Source organism: Octopus sinensis, linkage group LG7 (assembly GCF_006345805.1).
Source record: "Octopus sinensis linkage group LG7, ASM634580v1, whole genome shotgun sequence".
NCBI lineage: Eukaryota > Metazoa > Mollusca > Cephalopoda > Octopoda > Octopodidae > Octopus > Octopus sinensis.
Genome location: NC_043003.1, coordinates 50955405 through 50973071, shown reverse-complemented (window position 1 = coordinate 50973071; position 17667 = coordinate 50955405). Strand labels below are relative to the sequence as shown.

Sequence of the window (17667 nt, the reverse complement as noted above, 5' to 3'; positions counted from 1 at the left end):
TAACTAATTAACTATACATAGTAGTGAAGAAAATTTGGAGAAACATTATGGGAATATTTGAGTGTTTTTCAGCTATCCGATAAGATACGTCTTTATATATATATCACCGTGACCGACCAGGCTATCAGATGTTGTTACACATCGCTGGTCACAATGCGTTTCGTATTGTTTTAGACTTCAAATGACGTCACCCCGCTGACTACGCGAGCAGGCCAACAGAAGAAAGAGTGAGAGAAAGGTGTGGCGAAAGAATACAGCAGGGGTTGCCACCACCCCTTGCCGGAACCTCGTAGAGCTTTTAGCTGTTTTCGCTCAATAAATACTCACAGCGCCCGATCTGGGAATCGAAACCGCGATCCTACGACTGCGAGTTCGCTGCCCTAACCACTGGGCCATTGCGCCTCCACTTATATGTATGTATGTATGTATGTATGTATGTATGTATGTATGTATGTATGTATGTATGCGTGTGTGTGTGTGTGTGGTTTCACCGTAACCTTTAGTAATCGGTCGGCAAACGAGACCGATAGAATAAATACCAGGCTTTAAAAAAATAATAAGTATCGTGTATATTCGTTCGACTAAAATCCTTTAAGGCGGAACCCTAGCATGACCGCAGTTTAATGGCTGGAACAAAGAAAAGAGTAAATGAATAACAGAATACATACACACACGCACGCATTTATGCATGTATATGCATTTATATACACAGAAAGATTAAGCACGCCGGGAAAAATGCTTAGTGGCATTTCGTTCGTCTTTACGTTCTGAGTTCAAATGCCACCAAGGTCGACTTCGCCTTTCATCCTTCCAAAGTCGACAAATTAAGTATCATTTGAGCACGGAGGTTGATGTAATCGACTTACCCGCTTCCTCGGAATTACTGGCTTTGTGCCAAAATTTAAAACCAATAATTAAAAGGAGTAAGGAAACTTTTGAATAGCCATGGAATAAAAATATTTCCGGATTTGATAAAAGTCATGAGGTGGCTAAGAAAACTATATACAGTAATCCCTCGCCATATCGCGGTTATCTAAGCTTACGTCGATTCCTCTGTAGTATTGTTTTGCATTTATAATAAAATAAATATATACAAATTGTAAAAATGATATACAAAACAGTACTGTTTCTACTTCGGGGATTTTCGAATTCGATTTCTAGCAGCGCTTTGTGTCCTTGAGCATGGCACTTTATTTTCACGATATCCAGTCTCATTAGCTGGTAAAAATGAGTTGTACCTGTAATCCAAAGGGGACAACCATGTCTCGCTGAATCTCCCTGAGAATTATGTTAAGGGTACGCGTGTCTGTGGAGTGCTCAGTCATTTACTCATTAATTTCACGAGCAGGCTGTTCTGTTGGTCGGCTAAACTAGAACCCTAATCGTCGGAACCGCGAGAAAACATTAATTTATCATAGATTTTTTTGTGAACTGTGCTGTGTCGGTTACACATTTTCGATTATCAAATAGAAGCAAACGAAACGTGGTTCCTCCGAAAGATACTTGAACGTTACTTGATAGGGTACGTAGGTTGGAGACAAGGAATTTCTACAAATCGAGCCCAGGGAATTGAGAACATGTGGTTAGAATGCAGCAAGAAAGAATCACAGGGCACAGTGATGTGTCGCTTCACTTTAGGTACGCCTCATCATACCGAATGAAATGGCGAGAGAATCTAACGAAGAGCTTATTTAAACAGTCACCTGAAGAGGCGCATTTTATACTTTGGACGTAAGATTATGATTGTACAACGTCTTACTTACGTACTAAAGGTTTTAGAATGTGTCAAAACAATGGTAGTGATTTTTAAATAATGTCGTTAATTCAATTTTTTATCACTTATCTATTTATATAAACTCAACAGATACTATTGAATTTCTTATGTATATCCAATAGTCGAAGGATTTCCATTATATGATGATAGGTAGCCAATAACTATGTGGACGAGCTATTGATCAGCTCTACTAGAACCTCAGTCGTCGTAACCGACGGAGTGCAGTTATATTTGTTAAGATCCTAAACCTAGAACGAGTAACGGAAGGAGATAGCATGAAAGTTAGAAGGCCATAATAAGTGTAGAACTCAAAATTGTATACTTTACAGCATTATCGATATAGAAGTGAAGGGAATTTGGAGAAACATTTCAGCTGCCCAGTATGATACGTCTTTATATGGCAAAAAGAAAAAGTTTGATAAAGATTGGTATTTTAAGGGAATGAATAAGAAATGACAAAAAAGCGAACTCGAGTTGTTACTCATGTCTGAAGTATCAGTTGGCAAAATTTCTATATGAACAACCTTGAGAATAAGTTAATAAAAAGAAAGTTTAGACAGAGAGAAATTCATAAAAATTATAGTATTATAGACAGTTGAGAAACATAAAACCGATTAAGCTATAGAACTTATAGTTTTGCAAAGGAGACAAAAAAGCAGGAAACTGAGAACTTGGTTGGTTGTTCAACTCATTAAAAAAACACACACACACAAGTTGGAGAAACGTTCAACTACCACCCGAAAGTCTTTAAGGCATTTTAACTCTGTGGAGGCGAAAACGATGCATGTGTTCAAGGCCGATATCAGGATGCTTACGGTTTTTGGGTAGCCCTACAATGTTTGCTTCTTTCTCCAAATCCTACAATATGCGTCCGTCTTCTCCAAGTCCTATATTGTACTCCCCCTTTAATAATTTTTCCACATATTTCTCCAGCCATTAATTGTATTATCATACATTTCCTTTTTTAGGGGTTCTTCATAGACGAGTTCTCTCCAGCGGTCATTGTGCCTCATCATCACTGTCATTATATTTGTCTCAGAGACAGCTGGTGAATCATCCACTGGCCCTCTCTGTGGCTCAAAACCAACAGAGTCATAACGACAAAGCTGTTCCTTGACAGTATAGTTAGGGGCTCTAACCCTAGTGCTGTTCAGTATACTCACCATGGTTGTTTTCAATGGCTGACAATATCTATTTCTTTATTATCCACAAGGGGCTAAACACCGAGGGGACAAACAAGGACAGACATAGGTATTAAGTCGATTACATCGACCCCAGTGCGTAACTGGTACTTAATTTATCGACCCCGAAAGGATGAAAGGCAAAGACGACCTCGGCGGAATTTGAACTCAGAACGTAACGGCAGACGAAATACCGCTAAGCATTTCGCCCGGCGTGCTAACGTTTCTGCCAGCTGACAATACTTTACCGGCGCCACCCTAGTAAGGTAATTATTTAACCCCCATAAATGGGGCCCTAACAGGTACTACTACTCCGGGCCAAAGCAGACCTGGGATTGGTGACAACTAAGAGGTAACTCCACATTCCCCACAACTTCTGAACTCCCGAACTGGATTCTTGCTACTGGATGTAGTTTAGTGTCATACCCAGGACATACACATCACCATGTAAATTTGTAATCTGGCAAAATTTCAAGTTTCACAACAAATCATTTGACCGCCATAAAACCGCTCCAGCCCTGTCCTCTGTCAGCCTCTGTTGCGGGAGTGATCTTCCCCAGTGGTTAGGGCATCCAGCTTACGATCGTAAGGTCATGAGTTCGATTCTCGGCGGCGCGTTCTGTCCTTGAGCAAGACATTTTATTTCACGTTGCTCCAGTCCACTTAGCTGGCAAAACTGAATAGTACCTGTATTTCAAAAGACCAGCCTTATCACATTCTACGTCACACTGAATCTCTTTGAGAACTACGTTAAGGGTACGCGTGTCTGTGAAGTGCTCAGCCACTTGTACGTTATTTTCACTGGCGGGCTGTTCCGTTGATTTGATCAACTGGAACACTCATCGAAGTAACCGACGGAGTGCCACCATAGCGCGTTTTTAGATGGATTAAGAAAAGTGTCTTTAAGTTATTCAGAATGTGTGTGGCTCTCCAAGGTTTTAGAGCACCAGGACATAACTTAGTTTGTCTAGTTTGTAGCATCGGGTTAGCATGTGACAGATTCAGTCAGGTAACCCAGCAAGCTTTCAAATGCTACTATGACGAAGTAAAGCCAACAGAATCTGGGTTAAAAGTATGTCATTAATCTTTCCTCCAAGTAATGCAAGTACGGAGTTGAAAACGTTTTTGTTTAGGAACACTTGCATAAAAAATGCTACGTGACATGATGAAGGAAACGGAAAGATTCGTGGAATAAATATGATTTGAGGTTGTAGCCGATTCCCCCAAAATTAATAATTGTTCCATAATAAAAACTGACCAGCTGGAAAATCAGAAAATCAAGATTTGAACTTAACATTGTTTAGTAATAGGAACAAGCGAACTGTACGTTTTACGTCACAAAATTTAATTTGAAAAAACTGTTATTCATGATTGAGCAGTGTGGCACAACAGATAAAATTAACCAAAATGAGTAAGAGAGGGAGGTTTATAAATGATCGCTCGATTCGTTAGAAGTATCAACCAAATCTTTCTCAAACAATACAGTTAATCAAGGTAGAACATCTTGGATAGTATAATCCTAGATAAACTATGAAAATAAGAGGGGATGGCCACGCCAAGAACAACTTGGATAATGTTGTTCTAGGTATATCATCAATGAAAGTAAGACAAGATGGTCACACCAGGAATTCCTTTGATCATAAATCTACTTGATTAAGAATTCCACGGGACTTAACGACGACGACGAGTACAGCAACAACCTCAGTGGAGGCGCAATGGCCCAATGGTTAGGGCAGTGGACTCGCGGTCGTAAGAACGCGGTTTCGATTCCCAGACCGGGCATTGTGAGTGTTTATTGAACAAAACACCTAAGCTCCACGAGGTTCCGGCGGGTGGGGGTGGGGAACCCCGCTGTACTCTTTCACCACAATTTTCTCTCACTCTTTCTTCCTACTTCTGTCACAAAGCAGAGGAACCATGGAGTAACCCACTCTGGTGTGGTAAACTTTCAGACCCTAGTCTAGATTGCGAATCCTCTGTACCCCAGGATGTTTCAGCTCTCCACCCATTAAAAGCCACCGTTTACGGAATCAGGATAACAACGTAGCTTTCGCGCCCGTGCAACCGCCAGTCTATCGCGTGTGGTAGGTGGATCTTCAAATTGCCACACGCATCCTTAGTAGCTTAGAGTAGGCTCGAATTAGAGACTATTCTTTGTGGTTAATGGCGTGAGTCCTGATTGGAAGAAGAAGAAGAAGAAGAAGCAACAACCTCACGCAGAGGCAGCATGCATAATCCTGTTTTCCTTATTTCTTTGAAATTAATGGTTTATCCCTCCTTCCCTCATTCCCCCAGTTGTAGTTAAAACACTCAAAACAATGAAAATGTCAGAGAGTTCTTAATTTGTTTTTAACTGTATGGGGGGAAGAAAATGGTGGATGTGGTATAGAGTCAGAGAATCGGAAACCGAGCAAAGTTGCAAAATGCGCAATAAAATCCACCGGAATCTGTGCTAAAACAATAAATTTCAGCATTTCTGCAAATTAGCTTACTTCATTTATGTATTGTATTGTAGGCAAGCCAACTTGGTGGTTTCGCAGATTTCTGGTGGCTTCTGACTATTGTCAGAAATCACATACACAAAAAATAAAATGAACCTGAAATCGGATTCACATTACCATTTATTACTCTACGACTCCCCTAAATCATACGCGAATAGTAATAATAATAAATGATATTATACGAATTGTAATAATGGTTTCAAACTTAGCCACAAGGGCAGCTATTTTTTGGTGGTGGGGGTGGGGGTGGGAATGTATCGATTACGACGACTCCAGTGTTCAACTGGTACTTAATTTATCGACCCTGAAAGGACGAAAAGCAATGTTGACCTCCGCAGAATTTGAACTCAGAACGTAGAGACGGGCGAAATACCTATTTCTTTACTACCCACAAGGGCTAAACACAAAAGAGATAAACAAGGACAGACAAACGAATTAAGTCGATTATATCGACCCCAGTGCGTAACTGGTACTTATTTAAGCGACCCGAAAGGATGAAAGGCAAAGTCGACCTCAGCAGAATTTGAACTCAGAACGTAGCGACAGACGAAATACGGCTACGCATTTCGCCCGGCGTGCTAACGGTTCTGCCAGCTCGCCGCCTTAATACAAATAGTAATAAACCTTTCTACTATAGGCACAAGGTTTGAAATTTGTGGGGAGGGGACTAGTCTATTACATCGACCCAGTGTTTTACTGGTACTTAATTTATCGACCACAGAAGGATGAAAGGCAAAGTTGACCTCAGCGGTATTTGAACTTAGAACTTAGCGACGGGCGAAATACCACTAGGCATTTCGTCCAGGTGTGGTAACGATTCTGCCAGCTTAATAATAATAATAGTAATAATAATAAATAATATTACACGAATTGTTATAATAGTAAAAAAATTAATTTTGGCACAGGACCAACAATTTTGATGTTGGAGGGGGACAATTCGATTACATTGGCTTCGGTATTTGACTAGTGTCGATGTAATCCCCGAAAAGGTGAAAGACAACGTTGATTTCAGTAGAATTTGAATGCAGAACGTAAAGATTCAAAAGAGATGCTGTACGAATTTGTCTGACGCGTTATAATCTCACCGCCCTATTAATAATTCTTTCAGATATTGGCATAAGGCATGTAATTTTGAAGAGAGGGGCTTATAGTATATCTAGGACTACATTATCCAACGTGTTCTGTCTTGATTAACTGTGTGATCTGAGAGAGACTTAGTTGCTATTTCTAGCGAGTCGAATGAACACTTAGAACCCTCCCTCTCTTACTCGTTACATCAACCTCAATATTTGACTGGTGCTTATTGATCCATAAAAGATGAAAGGCAAAGCCACACCTTGAAGGATTTAGTCAAGCAAAATCGATCCCAATTCTCATTCCCTAAAGTCTGTTACTTATTCCATCAATATATTTTGATGAACTGCTATGTTACGAAGACTTAAACGAAAACCTGTTGTAAGGTGAGTGGGGGACAACACCAGACACACACATATATATATGGCAAATTTTCTCACAGTTTTCGTCTGGCAAATTCGCTTACAAGACATTGGTTGCCTCAGGACTACAGTAGAAAACATTTGCCCAATGTACTGTGCAGTAGGACTGAATCTAAAGCTATGTGCTAGCAAACGAGCTTTTTAATTGCACAGCCATGCCTACCCCATATTGGCTAAGTAAAAAAAAAACGGTCTCAGCCAGTTTCGACAATAAGTACACTTATCGAACTAGCGTGTAAGTGGCTGAGTACCACGCAGACACTAGTACCCTTAGCGTAATTCTTAACCTGTATTAGCATGATCACTGGTTCCCAAGGCCACAGTATTACAGATACAATCCGTCCAACGAATTTCACAGTTTTTGTAAACCCACAGTCACTCTCAAAGCTGGGGATGACTCAAGTCCAATGACATTCACCCAAGATGCCACGCAGTGAAATCGAACCCAAGACTTCAAGATTGCAAAGCGAACTTCTTTACCATTTGTCTATAATGCATTCAAATGGCGAAAAGCAACACTCACACAAATGCACCTCCCTCTCTGTGTCTCACCGTTTACATGTGCGCACTAACACCTACATACGTACACAGGATTCTAGGCCTTAATTCGTTAATATATCCTTTCCAATATATCAATTCCAATATACTATTACTTCAATGTGGCAGTAAAATGGGTACGACATTGCAAAATTCTTAAAGTAGGTTAAAACGAGCGGACAGAGCGGAATATGAGGAAGCATAGAAAACAAGCAACGTCGTTGATATTTCAAAAATACCATATTTTCTACAACTGTTTCCATGACTGATACGAAAACGTTGTTAGCAATGTAATAATTATGTAATTATTAATTGCTGTAATCTTATTCATTTACTTGAATTAATGTATGTATGGTGTATATATAATCTTTTGTATACACATTAGCATTCCGCTAAATGATACATAGATTTCTATGATGAATACTTATATGCCGACAGACGGAACTGCCCGACATCTATCCTCACTAATGAAGCCTACGGAAATAGGCGAAACTAAACGTTTAGTTTGAGTGATTCTCGAGTCGGTGACGGGGCGGTTAGAACCCCCTGTCAGCATGTGTGTATACATTTACGCTCTTCCTACAGAATTAAGAGTATTTCAACTCTTATTTCTAGCATTGTATGTGTCTTGGCACCCTTAGTCACATTTAGTGACAATTGAATTTTTCCTTTATGGTATCGGATTTCGCTTCGCTGTTTATATTAGTTATATATACATACATACTTACATATATATGAATATACATACATGCACATGAATACGCCATAGTGAAATCGAAACATTTGTCTACACAATTATATGAGCAAGTACTCAATACTTTTCTGTAGAGCAAAAAGGATTTTATCCCAGACTGAATATTTTGAGAGCTGCTGGAGGTCACACTTCGGATCCTCAAATGATAAGTTATAAAGATAGTTGTATCTGTTTATATATACTAGCTAAACTCGTTCAGTTCCCATTTAAAGTCAATTAGCGAGAAAATACAGGATTCACAGATAAACATACAAAACTCATAAACGTATGGGAAACTTGAGGTCATCGATCACACAAAGAGCATCGAACGATTGGTATAATATATTGCTTGGGTTATCCTGTGATATGGGTTTGTGAAGGGAGAACTCCATAGTGAGATAATTTTCTTGCTGATGGTGGAAAATCAAGGGCTATCAGATTGAAGGCGTGGTGAAATTTATGCATCTGTTGTTTGTGTATATATATATATGTATCTATATACATATACTTAAGTTCTTCATTCTGTAAGAAGTATAGGCCATCGACAACTTTTCTCCATCGTTCTCGGCTCTGGGCTGTTTTGTCTCTCTGTTTCTTCTCCCAGGTCATGTTCGTTTCAGATTGCCATCGATGCTTCTGTAATTTGGCTTTTTTTTCGGTAAGGGCGTTGACCTTATGTAAACTTACTTTTACCCTTAAGAAGAAGTGTTCTACATTAGCCTGTCGTCTATTGTTTGAACTGTCCAGCATGGGAGGCGTTACCAGAAACTTGCGGTTTGCTGGTATAAACCTCAGGGTTATCGAGGCAATAAACCGCCACACCGCAACAAGAAATGGACATACACATTTATATTTATGTGTATGTATACTTATATGCGTACGTGTATAAAACGTACACATACATACATACATACATACATACATACATACATACATACATACATGTGTTAGCGTATGTGTTGTGTCTGAGTTGTGTGTGTGTGTGTGTGAGTGTGGTTCTTGAATATTTCGATTCTTTAGGGAGAATGCTAATTGGTAAGTGGTTCCATTGATTTTTATCTTAAGCGTCTTAAGAGGTTACTTTTAATCAGGAAAACGAAAATAGGAGCAAGTCATGCTCAGTAAAAGCGACTAACTTTTTATTAATTGGGATGGGGTTTGTTTGGTAAGTGAAAGTTGAGAAAATCGATAATTATGATGCCTCTTATTACTGTCGCTATCGAATGTCGTGACTGATAGATTTTCTAAAATTTCCCAACAATACTTCAATAAACAACAGATTTCAAAAGGTCAATCACTTTTGATACTCACGACATGCGCCTATTTTTATCCAGCACAATTAAAAATAGTTCCCATTATCTCTTGGGTATAATATCGATGGAACCATTTTAATGGAGCCAGTTACCAGTTATTATTTATATCAAACAGTTATCAAATGGTAAGTTATTCGAACCATTTTTTGCATTTGTTCAGTACACGCATCTACAAACTAATCCCGCTAAACCCCTTCTTTTCTAATTCATGTTGTATAGCGACCCCCCAAAAACCATTATTAATGAAGACAATCAAGGAGATCCCAATAAGCAGTTCCGTTAGCTTCAGCATGCTGATCTAATGTGGTTAGGACGTTATTCAATGGAAATATTTAAAATTTGTTATGAACCAAAGAAATATAGTGAATATATGATAATATAACATACAAAACATTTGATAATATAAAAACAATAAAAGCAAATTGGTCGTCTGCCACGCTTTGAAACTTTTCCATGCCAAAGTTTTGTTTGTATATTTGAGTGTTGTTAATGTTGTTATTTTGCCAAATATATCACTAAGACTACTCCCAATAGTATTATTTTCCACAGAAATGTCTTTCTTGTCTTTTAACTTGTTTCAGTTACTGGACAGCGGCCATGCTGGGCTACAGCCTTCAATGGTTTAGTCGAACAAATCGACCCCAGCACTTGTTTTAAGTGTGGTAGCTTTTCTATGGATCTCTTTTACCGAACCACTAAGTTACGTGGCTGTAAACAAACTACCGCCAGTTGTCAAGCGGTAGGGTAGGGACAAAAATAAGATTCTCTCTCTCTCTCTCTCTCTCTCTCTCTCTCTCACACACACAAACACACACATACGCACACACACACATATATGTACGACGGACTTCTACACAGTTTCCGTCAACCAAATTCACTCACAAAGCATCGGTCGGCCAGGTAGAAGACACTGCCCAATGTGTCCTGCAGATGGATTGAACTCGAAATGATGTAGTTGCAAAGTGAGCTTCTTAACCATTACAGCCATCACTACACCTTTGTCTTCAAAAGTACCCGTATTTTGCTAGTTTTCTTCAATTCTTTTGGAGTTTAAAATCTGTAGAAATATTTTCACTTTGAATGTTTGTTGTGGAGTTTGCATTTCGTCGCTCTATTGAGCATGATCATAGACAATAAAAGAGTAGAATAAAAAATTGTCTAAAAACAGATCCTTACACTTTTTTCGTGTCGACGTCGGTGGGATGAAAAATCAAAGTTGGTCTGGGGAGGATTTGAATTCAGGGTTAGAAGAAAATATTGAAAGATATTTTGACGGACACTCTAACGATGCTGTCAATCCAGGTCTTTGTTTCTAGAATAGGCACAAGAACTAAAAATGTTTTGGTGTCGGAATTATTCGATACCTTCAACCCAGTACTTCACTGGGAACTCCTTTTATCGGTCCCGAAAAGATGAAATACAAAATTGATCTCGGTGGTATTTGCACTCAGACTGTAAAGAAAAAGTCGGAACAGATAATGCAAGGCAAATTGTTCGGCACTTTAACGATTATGTCGATTCGTCTTACAGTACGAAAGAAAGTTACTCATATGTACATATATACACTTATATAAAATATCCAAATGTCCTCTCATTTCATATTTTTTTCCCTTCTGCTCCACACCCGTTGTCTTCTGATGAGCTGACGTCAACATAACCCATAAAAAAAACTTACGTCTACTGACGAATAAATAAACAAAGCCGAGAAAAACCTCCCGAAAATTATTTTAAAAAATTGGGACCGGAAATGGAGGACGGAAAGAGTCTGAATTTCGTTATTGTCCCATCATTCAGAGTATCCTTTCCTCTTACTAACAAAAAATACTCCTACCCCATAACAAAAATAAGAAAAATAGATGAAATGACAAAAAATAATAATGAACACGAATATCCAAAAATAAACGAGATAATATCTAAGATGAAAGCCATAGCAAATTCTCAGGAAGTAGAAATAAAAATAACATAAGGAAAAGGAAATAGAAAAAAAAATGATATAGTATATGACGATAAATGTTGGTGATGGTGGCAGTTGTGGTGGCGATGGTAGCGGCGGAATAATGGTTCGGTCATCTGTTGCGATTTGATATCAGTTAAACCGATTTCTGAAGCTTGTGTTTTATAACAGCCGTCTGTCTGTGTTGTGAATTTCTGCCATTTATTTTACGACTGCTTAATCTCATATCTATATAGAGGATATAGAGAAAAACAAATGAAGACTTACATAAACACACGCCCCAACACACAAACGCACGCAGGTACACACAGACACACGCAGACACAGACACGCGCCCACACAGTTACACTGCATAAGATACTGAAGCACACAACGCACACACTCGCTTACTATATATAAAAGTATACATACATATGCATATATATATATACCTACATACACATTATTCCTCTGTGTGTGTCTGTAAACATACCTAGAATTATATGATATATAATTGGTTTCAAATTTTGGCACAAGGCTATCAACTTCCGTGAAGTGGGTAAGTCGATTTCATCGACTCCAGTATTCAACTGGTACTTATTTTATCAACCCCGAAAGGATGAAAAGTAAGGTCGACGTCAGCGGAATTTGAACTCAGAATGTAAAGACGGACAAAATGCTGCTGAGCATTCTGCCCGGCATGCTAACGACTCTGCCAGTTTGCCGATTTATATATGATATATAATTATGAAATATTCACATTAGTAAATACACTCACATCGATTATTTATATTTTGTTCACATTGGTGTGATTTACAATTAATCAGAAAAGTAATGGCTACTGTTAGCTAGAGTGGAACCAGACATAGATACATACGAGGAAGCCCCCCAAAGAAACCGAAATTTTGCAATATTATTTTATTCATTTAGTTTTACGCTTACACTTCTTATCGGTTCAAAGTGTTCACTATTTGAAGCAATGCATCGGTCCAGGCGCGTTTTCCACTATTCGAAGCATCACTAGAACTCTTGCGAAATGATGCCTTTCAACACCTCCGTCGTTTTTTTCTTTACCTCTTCCACATCTGCAAATTCCGTAGCACCAGCTTTCGTCACCAGCGATGACCTTTTGATCTTCTGTGAGCAAGTGAGGTACAAATTTTGCTGTAACTCTTTGCATTCACAATTCCTTGCTCAAAATTCGTTAGTAAGAGCTCCAGGAGACACCAGACATATCAACAAGTTCGTCAATTGTTCGGTGACAGTTCTCCAAGATCAGTTCATGAATTTTCATGCTTTCATTCGTTCGGGAGGTCGATGGTCGTCTTGAACGTACCACGTAACAGTAGGACTACATCCGACGGCGATGGTCGGCAAACTGATGCCTGAAGGTCGCATCAAGTGGCTCCTAGCGGCGAAAGCCTGAATTACAACGGGCTTGTGTCACAGAGAGCGTTTCCGGTTATTTTTGGGTACTTCCTCGTACATACATCTATATTGAAATAATTTTTAGACAGAAGCACTATTAATACCTAAAGGTTATCTTAATATCCAACTTAACAGGGGTGTATTGTCAGAGCACCGAATATTATATTAAATTCTTGAGAGGATCTCTTGTATGGACACATGGTGCATAAAAGCCCACACATTCATATCGCTGGCAGACGTGAATCGTCTGTTATGGGTGCTGGAACGTCCATATCACGTGATTTCGACGTACCTTGTCTCTTCAATGGCGGGAGGTTCGGTAGCCGCACACAACCAAATCTCACAGCCAGAGATATATGGAATCTCATTGACCGTTGTTGCACAGATGTAGCAAACAACCAACAGGCTACAAAAAGACAACCTTTATAACCAACTTAACATGGCAATCTAACAATACATTCATGTTAAGTTGAATATAATTACTGAAATAATTTCTTGTTTTACATAACTTTATTTGCCGCTATGCAGCATTTCTTCAGAGATGTGGGTAATAGCTTATGATATTGGACTGGATTCATTTGATTACGTTCAGTTCATTGCAAGACGAAGACCTCAGCGTGTTCTCTCCATCAACCATATTCTGATGTGGAGGCCGTGAATTTTGTGTTTGAGATCATATTGGTTTGATGAACCTATCCTGTCACACTGGCCCGACGTGGCTTGGCAGAGGGGTGCAATGTTAAACTCTCATCCAGGAGTATTTAAGCTGATTACATCGAATCCAGTGTACTTATTTTATCGACTTGTACTTATTTTATCGACCCCGAGAGGATGAAAGACAAAGTCGGCCTCGGCCGAATTTGAACTCAGAACGCAAGGCCAGACGAAATACTGCTGGCTATTTCGCCCGGCGTGCTAACGATTCTGCCAGCCCACAGACATTATATAACCAACTAAATAATTGGGGTGACCCCAACGTCCCTCCCTCCCCAGAATGGATACAAAGGACAGAAGAAAAATAGATCAGGAATAACGAAACTTGTGCGAGAGTACATGGGGGCAGCTAATATTGTAGGAAGGACAGCATTAATTTGGAAGGATATTGTATACTAGAGATTCAAGAAATACAAAGAAATGAAGGAAAGAAGGGGCATATGCGAGAGAAAAGAAGAGGCAAAAAGACATATCTCAATAAGCGATTTCTATTTCCAGTATTAACTTATGTGTGCGTCAAATATTTATTTGGAACGGTTATACAAATTTCAAATTTGAAGACCGATTTCAATTTGTAGCTAGAAATTAAAATGAGACAGTATTCATTCTTTGCAGTTTTGTAAATGTTATGGCTTATTTTGCTGCCCGTGACTATGAAAAGCGTTGGACACTAAGACACTAATGAAACTAAATGAACAAAACATTTCTGATTCGTTGTAGTAAGAAACACATGAAATATCTATAACGAGTAAATTTGTCGTGACTATATCTGTGAGATTTATAAAGTTAAGAACACTCGAGTGTTAAAAATTATAAATATATTTTTTCTACTCTTGGCACAGGGCCCGAAATTCTGGGGGAGGATGAAAGGCAAAGTCGACCTCGGCAGATTTTGAGCGGCAGACAAAATACCTATTTCTTTACTACCCACAGGAGCTAAACACAGAGAGGAGAAACAAGGACAGACAAACGGATTAAGTCGATTATATCGACCCTAGTGCGTTACTGTTACTTATTTAATCGACCCCGAAAGGATGAAAGGTAAAGTCGCCCTCGTCGGAATTCGAGCTCAGAACGTAGCGGCAGACAAAATACCGCTAAGAATTTCGCCCGGTGTGCTTAAAGAATTCTGCCAGCTCGCCGCCCTAAGATTATAAATATATTTTTTTCTAGGCACAAGGCCCGAATTTTTGGGGGAGGAGGGGTCAGTCGATTAGATCGACCCCAGTACGTAACTGGTACTTATTTAATCGACCCCGAAAGGATGAAAGGCAAAGTCGACCTCGGCGGAATTTGAACTCAGAACGTAAGAACAGACAGAATACCTATTTCTTTACTACCCACAAGGGGCTAAACACAGAGAGGACAAACAAGGACAGACAAACGGATTAAGTCGATTATATCGACCTCAGTGCGTAACTGGTACTTATTTAATCGACCCCGAAAGGATGAAAGGCAAAGTTGACCTCAGCGGAATTTGAACTCAGAACTTAAGGACAGACAGAATACCGCTAAGCATTTCGCCCCGTGCGCTAAAGAATTCTGCCAGCTCGCCGCCCTAAAATTGTAAATATATTGTTACACGCATGGCTGTGTGGTTAAGAAGCTCGCTTTGAAACCACGTGGTTTTGGGTTGAGTCCCACTGTGCGGCACTCTAGACAATAGTCTTCAATGGGTCATCCAGTGCCTTTCACTTTATGTCTGTGCTTATCCCCCACTACTGCTTGGCTACCAGTGCCGGTCAGTTTACGTTCCCGTAACTTAGAGTTTCGATGAACGTGACCAAGAGAACAAGTATCTGACTTAAAATTAAAAAAAAGCTCTGCCCCAGTATGGCTGCAGTCCAATAACTGAAACAAGTAAGAAAATAAAAGGAATGGCTGTGTGGTAAGTAACTTGCTTACCAACCACATGGCTCCGGGTTCAGTCCCACTGCGTGGCACCGTGAGCAAGTGTCTTCTACTATAGCCTCGGGACGACCAAAACCTTGCGAGTGGATTTGGCAGACAGAAACTGAAAGAAAGCCCGTCGTATAACCGATGCTGGTGTGTTTACGTCCCCGTAACTTAGCGGTTCGGCAAGACCGATAGAGTAAGTACTAGGCTTACAAAAACTAAGTCCTGGGATCGATTTGCTGGACTAAAGGTGGTGCTCCAGCAAAGCCGCAGTCAAAATGACCGAAACAAATAAAAGAATAAAAGAATGCTTTGGTTATATTTAAAGGCATCGTAAACTTAAGAGGGAGGAGCTCATTGGTGTTAAATTGTGTTGAATTACAAGTAAATATTTGATTACAGATACTTTTTTTGGCATTTCTTGGTAAAGATACCCACATCCTTCTAGTATCAATAATTTTCTGAAGCAGGGATCAGTTAGCATTGAGTGTAGAATTTAAAACACGCTTGTTGATGTTAGTTTAAATTCTATGGCATACTAGCCAGAATATTAAGCCAGAATATTGAGCCAGAATATTGAGCCAGAATAACAAGGGATGATCTTAGAGGAATGTTAATCACCCATATAGAATTAACGTGGGACACAGGACAGAAATTATACTCAACGGATTTAAAAGAAGGGGAGAAGGATTAATAAAATATTAGTTACTGAGAATTAATGATTATGAAAGAAAGGGTTGCAGATGGAATATCTGAGAATTAAGGAATGTGCAAAAAAAAAAATTAAAGTAAAGGAGAATGGAAAACTTTTTTTGTTGTTATTACTAAGAAAAATCATTGAATCATGACTGATTACACAGGTATATGGGTTCTGGTGCTCCATGCTGCCTGTTTATTGCAACTTGGTGAAGGGAGAATCCCTAACGTTGTTGTGTCTTTTCACCGATACCACTGAAATTCCTTTCCATTTTCATGCCAATAATACGTACAGTTTACCTAAAATTTATACGATAATTTAGAGAATAATTTTAATATGCAGTGGCTGTCATCAAATGCTATTTCAACTTCACGAAGTTGATAAACTGAACAGTAAATTTATAAAAATATTCTCAAGGGAAACTAAGGTTCTTGGATGTGTTTACTCTGTTGCTAATGACGACTAAGTAACTATGTAGCCATCGGAATTCGTTAATTCTGTTAACATCAATGGTTTATTCCTACCCTTGCTCTCATTTTATCAAACTATAAATTGGAATTCTAATGACGTTGAGAATCATGATAGTCGAAGTGGTCACTGAAACGGTACAAGTTATAGAATTTTATTTGTGACTTACAATCTAATGAATGAAAGAAAATTACCAAAGACTATCCTGCTGTTGACGCAGAACGAACTTTGTTAATTTCTCGTATCAACTTACGGTCATTCAATACAGAATTGCCATTTAGCTTAAGGCTTCAATTCTCTATCGGATCCGCATGTGTCATTGACCGAAAGTCAAAGATAAATATTACCAAAATGATATCATAAACTTAAAATTACATTTCCTTCAGCATACATGCACACATAGATACATAATATGAAATTATTTCCATCTCTGCGTAGGAGGTTTTCCTGCGTTCACATCTCACCAAGGTTGACTTTGACTTTTGCCTTTCCAGCATCAATAAATTTAAATATCAATCCAATATCAATCAATAAATCAGTAGAGTTGTCAGAGTGTCGGACTGAGCGCTGTGTGATATTTGCTTCAGCTGCGAGTGCCTAGTTAGATGTCGTGAGTGTGTCTGTATTTAGCGGATGAGATAGCATCTGGTAAAGGCAACAAAAAAAAAAAAGAAAGAAAACACTCCAAGGAAGGCGCCAGGAAAAATTCTTTGACATGCAAATAGAGCACTTGTGAAAGAGGACACCAGGGGTTGGTTGTCGAATTAACGTTACCAAAAAGTAGAATGTGATTTAAAGTTGATTTAGGTGATATTATTTCTAGTCGGTTGAGTGACCGTATATAGGTCTCTGTTGGGATGGAGGGTGGTGTGTGCGCTCACCATAATTTAATCTCCAAGCAGCAGTCCCTCTTCACCTCTAGCCAATCTATGCAGATTTTTTTTTATATAATCTTAGAGCGGCTGTGTAATAAGACGTTTGTTTCTCCTCTCCATG

The 17667-nt window shown here is 39.1% G+C and overlaps 1 protein-coding gene across 1 annotated transcript in view; it reads left to right on the top strand.

The window, feature by feature from the left end:
• LOC115214401 (atrial natriuretic peptide receptor 1-like) overlaps window positions 1-17667 on the top strand; it is a 300999-nt gene that overhangs the window by 186513 nt on the left and 96819 nt on the right. The window lies entirely within an intron of this gene.